Genomic DNA, 11,628 nt, shown 5'->3' on the forward strand with positions numbered 1-11,628 from the left:
TGTCATTCAGCAGTCCGAACCTTGCCCTCGTCTGCTGCGTCGCCACTGCCCTACCTTGTTCAACGCGGGGATTTAGATTGATAAGTCTTCTTGCAGGAAAACCCTACGAGCCACCACCAAACTCCACACAACGCCAATATGGAGGGCGCCTTCACCCATGTTGGGAATCATTTGATATCCGACTCCGCTGCTGCTATCAAAGCAGGAGCTGATGATCTTTCTACAATCGACCCCGACGAGAGCTTACTCTATGCCAAATACGGAGATCGAAACGGCCGCCGTCGAGCTGACGATGACGACAACCAAACTGAAGTATTCGAAGAAGACGATAACGACAGTCTAAACAGCGTTCCAGTCGATGGACTGAATGGACTCAAGCTCAAGGGCCAAGACGAGGAGAAGGAACTTCCGGCTCATGCATGCGCGTAGGTTGACTGCTCGGCACCTTATTACTTAACATTTACTAACGTTCAGTTAGATATTGCGGTATTCACTCTCCGGGATGCGTCGTGAAATGTCTCACATGCAATAAATGGTTTTGCAGTGCGAGAGGCAACGGTACTTCGACCCACATCGTGAACCACCTCGTTCGAGCTCGGCACAAAGAAGTTCAGCTTCACCCAGAGTCTACCCTCGGCGATACCGTTTTGGAATGCTACAATTGTGGAACTAAGAATGCCTTCCTTTTGGGCTTCATCCCAGCAAAGTCTGATACTGTTGTTGTCCTTCTCTGTCGGCAGCCATGTGCTGCCAACACCTCGAACAAGGACATGAACTGGGATACATCACGATGGCAACCACTGATCGAAGAGCGAGCCTTTTTGCCATGGTTAGTTGCGACGCCGTCAGACTCCGAGCAACTTAGAGCTCGTCACCTTACGCCAAACATGATTGCCAAACTGGAGGAGATGTGGAAAATTGAACCTAAGGCGACAGTAGTTGACCTTGAAAAGGCAGCCAGTATTGATGATGATCCCCAGCCTGTCCTACTAAACTACGACGATCCCTACCACTATCAGAACATCTTCGGCCCCTTGGTTAAGATGGAATCCGACTACGACAAGAAACTAAAGGAAGCGCAATCTGAAGATGGACTTTTGGTTCGCTGGGACTATGGTCTGAACAACAAGCATCTTGTCAGCTTCAACCTCCACAAGATTGAATCCGGTGACGTTAAGCTTGCTGTTGGTGATGAGATGCGTCTACGATACAAGGGCGAGCTACGATCCCCCTGGGAAGGAGTCGGCTATGTTATCAAGATCCCGAACAACCAGTCTGACGAAGTTACGCTTGAGCTGCGCAAGACTGGAAACGAGAAGCTCGTTCCCACCGACCTGTCTCACAACTTTTCGGCCGATTATGTCTGGAAAGCAACATCCTATGACCGTATGCAACTGGCCATGAAAACTTTCGCTGTCGACGACATGAGTGTATCTGGTTACATTTTCCACACTCTTCTGGGCCACGAGGTTCAGCTGCAAGTTATGAAGACGAACCTGCCTAAGAAGTGGTCTGCTCCTGGCCTTCCTGATCTCAACCCTAGCCAAGTCGGTGCGATAAAAGCAGTTCTACAGAAGCCCCTTAGTTTGATCCAGGGACCTCCCGGAACTGGCAAGACCGTAACCTCTGCCACCATCATTTACCATCTAGCCAAGATGAGTGGAAATCAGGTTCTAGTCTGTGCACCCTCCAACGTCGCCGTGGATCAGCTTTGCGAGCGCGTTCACCGCACTGGGCTCAAGGTGGTCCGCCTCACAGCCAAATCCCGTGAGGATGTCGAATCGTCTGTTAGCTTCTTGGCTCTCCATGAACAGGTCCGTATGTCGGAGCACAACAGCGAGCTCGTCAAGCTCTCGCAGCTCAAGAACGAGCTGGGTGAGCTTTCAAGTCAGGATGAGAAAAAGTATAAACAACTCACCAAAATTGCCGAGCGCGACATTCTCAACAATGCCGACGTTGTCTGTTGCACTTGTGTGGGTGCTGGTGATCCCCGCCTATCCAAAATGAAGTTCAGAAATGTTCTGATCGACGAGTCGACTCAATCAGCAGAGCCTGAGTGCATGATCCCGCTTGTTCTTGGATGCAAACAGGTTGTCCTTGTGGGTGATCACAAGCAACTTGGTCCTGTCATCATGAACAAGAAGGCTGCCAAGGCCGGTCTTAACCAGTCACTTTTTGAGCGCTTGGTCAATCTGAAGCTTTCTCCTATCCGATTGAACATCCAGTACCGCATGCACCCTTGCCTTTCTGAATTCCCTTCCAACATGTTTTACGACGGTAGTCTGCAGAATGGTGTCACCCATGAGAATCGCTTGCGCAAGGATGTTGACTTCCCTTGGCCTGTCGGCGAAATGCCCATGATGTTCTGGTCTAATTTGGGCCACGAAGAGATTTCTGCCTCGGGAACATCGTATCTCAACCGCACGGAAGCATCCAACGTCGAGAAAGCAGTCACTCGCTTCTTCAAGGCTGGTGTGAAGCCGGCTGATATTGGTGTCATTACCCCATACGAAGGCCAACGAAGCTATATTGTGACTACTATGCAAAACTCGGGAACTTATAAGAAGGAGTACTACAAGGAGGTCGAGGTCGCTTCGGTTGATGCTTTCCAGGGCCGTGAGAAGGATTTCATTGTCCTCTCCTGTGTCCGATCCAACGACAACCAAGGCATTGGTTTCTTGTCCGACCCCCGCCGTTTGAACGTGGCCTTGACTCGAGCCAAATACGGTCTTGTCATTCTTGGCAACCCCAAGGTTCTATCCAAGCACGAGCTCTGGCATAACTTGCTTGTCCATTTCAAGGATCGCAAGTGCTTCGTCGAAGGTCCCTTGACCAACCTCCAGGCATGTCTGCTCCAGTTCAGTCGCCCCAAAGTTAGTTTCCGCCAGAAGAATCAGCAGCCGCAGTTCGGGGCAGGGAGCTACTCCAACGGAGGGCGTTTCAACCCGCCCCCCGCAGGCCGGGACTTCGATCTGGGCTCCATGGTGTCGTATATTCCCGACGATGTATCTTCTGTCCATGGTTCCGCGTTTGGTGGTGCTTCTCTTAACAGCGCTTTCCCCCCTATGTTCTCGAGCTTCACTCCCGATCAGTGGCCTGGTCTACCTGGTGTGGCTGCTCCTGGCCGAGGAGGCAAGAGCCGTGGTCGTGCGACAGAAAGCGTTGCAGGCGAGAGTGTGGCCAACTCCGAGTATACGGATGCATCTTCAAGTGTGATTGGTGGCAAGGGAGTAGGTCAGGGCGGCGTCAGTCTTGGGGCAGGACTTCATGACGCCGTTACGGGCATGCGGCCAGTCTCCTACAGTCAAAGCGACCGCCTCAAGCAGTACGTCGAAAGCAGTGGACGCATGGTTCCTGGTAACGGCTACGGGCGACGCTTTGATGATGATGAGAAGAGTGTCAGCACGGCATTCCACAGCCAGATTGGTGGAGGCTACGACTGAAGGGATACATGAGCGTTATGGGTAGATGATTCCAATCTTGCATCCCACGGGCTCTGCTGCACGTTTTGCCGCTACTCGCGGAGGGCAAATTGTCGTTCCCTTCAGAAGCCTTTCAGCAAGGCCTATACGGTCAAAACCCGCCCCTCTTTGCGGAAACCGTGCCGTGTCCTAACTGTTGGACGACGCCCGGCTAAATTACAAGCCAGGACAGAGACATGGGAGTTGCGTTGCCAGCGGCTCGACCTACGACGGCCTTATATAGGGTCGTAGCAGGCCCGGCAGGTGCAAATTGTCTTGATCTTTGAAAAGAAAACATTACGATAGCGGAGGGGTCAAGGTATGAGGAATGGGGCGAGGAGAAGAGTCAGTGAGAAGTGGCCGGCAACGACATACAGCCTAACTGTATAGTCGTACAAGACAAGATGATGGAGCGAACTCGTACAACACGATGGCTCAAAGCATACCGGAGAATTCGCGGGCCACTCATTTGTTTGGTGCTTTGGTACCCTACTTTGATTTCTCGAGTTGACCATAGTCAGTCATTACTATATAGGAAACATGCTGAAGCCGTTTTTTCAATTGATCACAGCCCATGCAAGAATTTTTAGTAGACCATGCAAGGCGAGTTTTTGGCCGAAGCAAGGGGACGAATGTTTAAAAAGCACCTCCAGAGTCCAGACATGTTGGACGAAGTGACTCGCTAATTGGCTCTGCATGGATTGCATTGCCTGAACGCTAGTCAAAAAGACAGGACAGCAGGTACTTGGGTAGGTAGGTATACAAGATATAAGACAACAGGGCCACAGTTGCGAGAGATGTAGATACCTGTCAGGGGTCAGCAGTTTCACCGTCTTGTAGAACCAGTGTGGAAATCTGGTAGGTTCATTTATTTTGTAGCGCTGATCGTGAATAAGCCAGATGGAACGGTTATATTCAACCGCCTTGGTTTATCTGTGTAAAAAGAGTAACTACTGTAAGTATCCTCTGTTGCCTGTAGGGTTGGTTAACAGGTACCAAAGGTTACATCCGGAAGCCTGTACTTACCTACTAGTAGGTAGGTACCTAGGTAGGTACCATGAACATAGGGCCTATAGGGTATACATTAGTACTGTAGTGGCTGTCACGATATTTCCGCTTGGCCATGCAATGGAATGTTTAAACTGCATTGATGCGGCTGAAGCTAGAGGTAAATAGGTAGTATCTACTAAGTATCCAGCATACAACTGCACAGCTACTATCTACTTGACACGTAAGTGAGGGTCTTACCGTACACAGCAAAAAAAGGAAACAGAAGAATCCAAGGTACTTTAGACCACCTTGCCATAATAAGTTAAGCACTCTCTACCTGTCGAGTTGTTCAAGTTTAGTAGGTACTGTACCTTAGGTACAGTAGTTGTCAGCAAATGCGGCACTGTAATTGGCCTAGCTTATAGTTACATAGGTGGCTGCTTAGTTAACTAAAACTGCTTACTATATCTACTTTAAATAGAAAAATTAAGGCTTATTAAATCCTCTTTAATATACTTTATTTATAGTAAAATAGTAATTAATAATAATTATAAGCCTAAGTAAAAATATTTTTAATAATTTATATTATTTTCTTTTTATTATTTAAATTAAATTTATTACTTTTAATTAATTTTAAATAAAGTATTATATTTTTAAAAAGTAATTTCTCTTTTTATAAGAAAATTATATATTTTAATAACTTAAGCTATATTAAATAATTATAAGCTTTTTTAAGTTTTTTTTAATATTTAATTAATAAATAAAAAGGCTTAATTTAAATAAAAATAATAAGCTTAATAATATTTTTTAATTTTTTTAATTAATAAATATAAAGAAAAATATTTTATAAAGTATTATAAATAATAAGTTAAGCTTAAAAAGAAATATAATAAACTCTTAAAAGGTAATTTAAGACTTTTTAAGCTATTATTACTTATAAAGCTTATTACTTAAAAAATTAAATATAAATTTAAAGAAATACTTATTCTTAAAGTATTATTTAATAAATCCTTTAAATAATAATATAAAGTTAATATTAAAATTAGCTATATAATCTATAAAATAATTAATTAAGGTATATAAAGTATAATACTATATAAGCTTAATATAAAGTATTTTAAAGGCTATTCTATATATTAAATACTTTATAAGCTTAAAGATTATTTTATTTTATAAGGCTTTATAATAATTAATTAACTTTATTATAAATATTATTATTATTTTAATACTATTTTTAAGCTTTAAAGAAATTAAATATAATAGCTTAATTAATAATATACTTTTTATTTTAAAATATAAGCTTATAATATATTTAATATAAAAAGTAAGCTAATAATTATTAACTTTTTATAAGCTATAAAAAAGAAATTTATATTAAAATAAGCCTATTATATACTTTATAATATTAAAAGAAAAGTAAATAATATAAAGAATTCTATTTATTATATAAAATAGCTTTAAGCTATAATCTTATATAAAGTATTCTCTTTAAGCTTCTTAATTAATATAACTCTTAAGAGTAAATCTAAGTAATAATTAAATAATAATAAATATTAAAGAGCTTTAAAATTATATAATTACTTATATAAAAAGCCTAATTATTATTAAAAACTTAAAAGCTATAAAAAGATTAAATATATAATTATAAAGAGAATTAATTATTACTATAAGTAGCTTATAGAGTAAAAGGCTAAAGTAATTAATATAAAGTTAAATTTAAGCTAAAAAGACTTTAAAATTAAGCTTATTAAAATAAAAATTAATAGAAAATAAATTTCTATTCTTAAGAAGCTAAGCTTTATAAATAATATTAATTAAAACTAAATCCCTTAAGCCTTTATTATAATCTCCTTTAAGCTTATTAAAAATATTAATTTTATAATATATACTAATAATTATAATTACTATAAGCTTTTTATAAATACTATTTTTAATATAATAAGTATTATTTACTTAATTAATAGTAAAAACCTACTTAAGCCTAGGTTTTTTATATTAAAATTAAATAATATTATTAAAGCTAAAGTAACTTTATATTATATTATAAAGAGAGGTATTTAAATAATCCCTAAGTTCTTTAATAGTAAAGATAATAATTATATATATAGTATTATATTTACTAATATACTTATTATAAAGGGTTTTTATATTAATATTATATTAAAATATTTCCTTTTTAAAAAAAGGCTTTAATATTTAAGAAAAAACTATATATTATACTTTAAAAAAATAAATAATAGCTTAATTATTATTAAAATAAAATACTATTTTAATTTTATATTTCTTTAATATAAGCCTATTTATTTCTATCTTTTTAATACTTAAATAATACTTTATAATAAAATCCTAATTATATAATAGCCTATTTTATTACTTATAATATATATATATAATAATATTAACTATTAATTAACCTAGTAAGACTAAGAAATAACTCTAAGATACTATAGTATTTATAAGTAAATTACCTAGGAAAAAATACTCTTTAGAGCTTAATAAAGAATATTAAAAGGGTTTAAATTAATAGAATTAAGTAAATTAAGTATAAAATATATATTTAAGTATATATTAAAAAGGTTATAAGTAAAAAGCTATTTAAGAAATATTCCCTTAAACCTTTTTAATATATATATTAAGACCTTTAAGACTATAAATAAGGATATAATAAATATAAATAGCTTATATTAATAAAGAATAAATTTAATAACTATTTATATATTTTACTTTTTATAAATAAAAATAAGATTTTTATTCTTAATATATTTTATTTTTATAATATTTAAATTATATAGTAATTTAGGCTATTAATATATATTATTTACTATAATAATAAGTTTATTATAATATATATATTAAGGAATATAGAATTTTAAGCTTAATTATATAAGTAAAGTATAATCCTAGAGACTAGCCTTATAAGTATATATAAGCTAAATAGAGAAATAAAGTATATAAATTAAGAAGTAATAAATAAGTTAAATATTATATTAAATAGAATAAGGATTCTTCTTATTATATAGCTAGAGAGTATATTTATAGTAATTTACTTACTTAATAAAAGCCTAAGGATATATAATAAAAAGAAGTCTCTATTAAAAGCTTTAAACTTCTAGTTTTAAAATTATACTTTATTATTAATAAAAAAGTATATAATTAATTTAAGACTTAATTAAAATAATATTTATATATATAATTATAAAGTATACCTTTTTATAAAGAATAAAAAGCTAAATAAATATTAAAGAGTATTTAAGATAAGCCTTAGAGTATATATTAAATATCTTATAAACTATATTATTTATAATATATATTATATATAAATACTTTACTTTAAGAAAGTATTTATAATTTAAAATATTTAATTTAATAAAATAAGATTTTATAAGCTATAAAATATAAGCTCTTTAAAGCTTATAGTAATAAAATTAGAAAATTAAATTATAAAATTAAGTATTTTTAACTATAAAGTTAATATTAATACTTATAAATCTCCTTTTTAAAAAGAGCTTAAGGGTTTAAGCTTAAAAGTAAAAGAAATTAAATTATTTAATAAGCTTTAAGAAATAGATTTAATTACTCTATTAAAAGCTTTAATTAAGCCTAAAGAAACTAAAATAAAAGGCTATTACTTATTTATATATATATTAACTTAAATTTCTATAAGACTTTAAATACTTAAAAAGACCTTAAAGTTAAATATAAAATTAAAAGGAAAAGGTAATACTTAATAAAGTATAAATTATTAAGCTAAAAGCTTATTTTAATAAAAAGAAATATTAATTAATTAATTAAAAAAGTAAAAAGCTATAAAGAATTAATAATATAATATAAAGACTTTTATTATAAATTTAATAAAACTTTCTTTATAATTAGAAAATAATTATAATATTAAAAATAAAGTATTTAAATTAAAATTAAAAACTTAAAAAGCTAGATTTATTAAAGTTAAATAAGATTATAACTTAAAGCTAAAGTTATTATTATTAATAATAATATTACTATTAATTATAATATAAGCCTTAGGAAACTTTAATTTAAAATCTAAAGCTTAAGTAATTCTTAAAGTAAATAAAGATTAAATATAATTAAAGGTAATAAAAGCCTTTACTTAAGGCTAATTAAAAAAAATATAAAAAAAAGTAATATATATTTAACTTATAGCTTAAAGACCTATAAGATTAAGCTTAAAGTTAAAAGATAAGTAAAAATAAAAATATAAAGTCTTTTTTAATTAATACTTATATAAAGCTTATAAAGGTATTTATAGTATTATTTTTATACTTAATTAACTTAATAAAGTATTAAAATATATAACTTATAGTAAATAAAGCTATAAGCTTAGAAATTTAATAATAATATAATAGTATTAATAGTAATAAGAGTAATAATACTATAGGGCTTAATATAAGTTTAAACCTTATATAAGAATATAAGCTTTAAATAAATAGTAAAAAATTCTCTCTTTTTTATAATATAATAATAAAAATAAAAAAATTATTAATATTAATATTTAAAGCTAATATAATATATAAATTATTTTAATTAATTACTTATATAATAATAATTAATTATTAATAGTCTATATAAATATATTCTATTAAGTAAGCTTTAACTTTATAAATAATAGCCTTAAGGCCTTAGTTTATAGAAATAGTAATTAATATAATAATAAAGAAAAATTAATTATTATATTAATTAATAATAAAGAATAAATTAAAGATTTATATTAATTAATTTTTAATTAATAAAAGCTTAAAAATATTAAAGTTAATAGTATATATAATAATAAGCTTAATATTATATTAGTTTAATTTAATTACTAAGTCTTAGTCTTTTTATACTTTATTAAATTAAATTATATTAATTAAGTTTTATAAAAAAAAAGTAATTTAATATTTTATATTAAAAGCTAGATTAAAAGATTAAATTATTAATATAAAAAAAGGTATTTCTAGAGGTAATATAGTTAAATAATTATATACTTTAAATTATAAACTTAAAGATAATTATTTATATTATAAAGATATTTAAACTATTTAATAGTTTATAATAAATAATTAGCTATTTATTTAATTATAATAATTAAAATAATAAAGTTAATTAAAATTATTAAAATTTTAAAATATTAGTTTTTTATATAATTATTTTAAGTTTAATAAGAAGTTTTAAGCTTAATTAAGGGCTTTTTCTAAGGATTAATAAATATTATATAAATATATTATATAATAACTATCTAAGTAAATATAAATAATATACCTTATAATAAGTAAAGTCTTAATAAGTAGTTTTAACTATAGACTTAATAAAGTATATAAGAATCTTAATAAGCTTTATATTATATTTTATATAATAAAAGAAGTAATTATATTAGCTATAAAGGCTTAAAGGGAAATAAATAAAGTAGTATTTATATCTTTAATTAATTTCTTTAAAGAAAAAAAATAAATATATTATAATAACCTCTTTTTACTTTTTATAATATAGAAGAAAATAAAGAAATACTTAATAATAACTCTCTTTAAGAAAGTAATATAAATTAAAATAAATTCCTTATATAAGAAATATACTTAAAGAGAGATTTTATATAATAAAGTTAAATCTAAGCCTTTTCTAATAAAATAGATATTTATTTATAAATTAAATTAAACTAGCTATTTAAAGTATTATAAAGTATAGCTTATAATATATAAAAACTTCTAAGAAATTATAATTAAGAGTATATATATAGTAACCTTTATAGTATACTCTTTTTAATTAATAATAATAATAGCTATTTAATTTAACCTAGAAATTAAATAGTTAAATATAAAGAATATATTTATTAATATTAAGTATAGCTTAAATAATAAAATAATAATATACTTTTTCCTTAATAGCTTTAAAAATAAAAATATAGTCTTAAAGCTTAACTAAGTATTATATAGGCTTTAAGACTTTTTTAAGCTTTAATTTAAGATATTTATTACTATATTAATTAAAATAAAGCTTAAAATAAATAAAGAAAAACCTTATCTCTTTTATAGCCTAAAGAGAAATATATATTTAGTTTTCTTTATAAATAATATCTTAGTTTTTTATTATTAAAATAACTTAATTACTATTTAAAAGCTTATTAAAAAGCTTAAAAAGAGCTTTAAACTTATATATTAAGTAAAAGCTAAATAGTTCTTAAGTATTTAAATTATTAAAGATTAAAAGGTATAAATTATTTCTCTTTATTATAATTTATATATTAAGAAAATAGCTATATACTTTAATTAAAATACTTAAAATACTTTCTTTTATATACTTATACTATTAATAGAGTTTAAAGTATATTTTAATTAAGTAATAAAGTTAAAAATTAAGGTTTTTTAAAAAAAGATTAACTTTATACTCTATATAATAATTATAATTTACTTAGATATTATTTTTATAGTAAGCTTTCTCTTAAGATTTCTTATTAATTTAAGTATATAATATTAATAAGTTATTAATTAAGTAATTTATTTTTTATATTTTATAAGATTTAATTATATTATATATAGTTAATTTAATAAGCTATAAGTACTTATAATAATAAGTAATACTTTATTTATTAATAATATAAATACTTATTAGTTTTTATAAGATTATTTTATTAGCTTATTTAAGGGTATAATTATATAAAAAGCTTTAAAGTAAATAATTATAATTATATTAATAATAAAAGTAAAGCTATTTACTTTAAAGTAAATAGTAAAAGTAATAATAAGAATTAAATACTTTTTTATAATTTATACTTTAATTTAAAGACTCTTTATAATATTAAATATAATAATTACTAAATTATTTAATTAATAATAAATTAAAATACTTAAATAGTTATAAGGTTATATTATATAAATATTTAAAGTATATAGTTAAAGTAAAAGTATAAAAAGAAATTATTTAAAGTAATATATTTATTTATAGTTAAAATACTTATAAATAAGTTAATAAAAGTATTATTATAATAATAGTTTAAGTATTTTAAGGAATTTCTAAATATATTATAAGTATATATAAAGTAAAGAAAAAGAGAATAAAAAGTATAATTAAGTATATAAATAATATATTTATTTAAATAACTAGCTATAGCTAAAGGTATTAAGAGCTTACTTATAATATAAAAAACTAAATATTAAAGTATAATAATAAGAATAAAGTTAATATTAAA

Source organism: Fusarium poae, chromosome 1 (assembly GCF_019609905.1).
Source record: "Fusarium poae strain DAOMC 252244 chromosome 1, whole genome shotgun sequence".
NCBI classification, from domain to species: Eukaryota; Fungi; Ascomycota; class Sordariomycetes; order Hypocreales; family Nectriaceae; genus Fusarium; species Fusarium poae.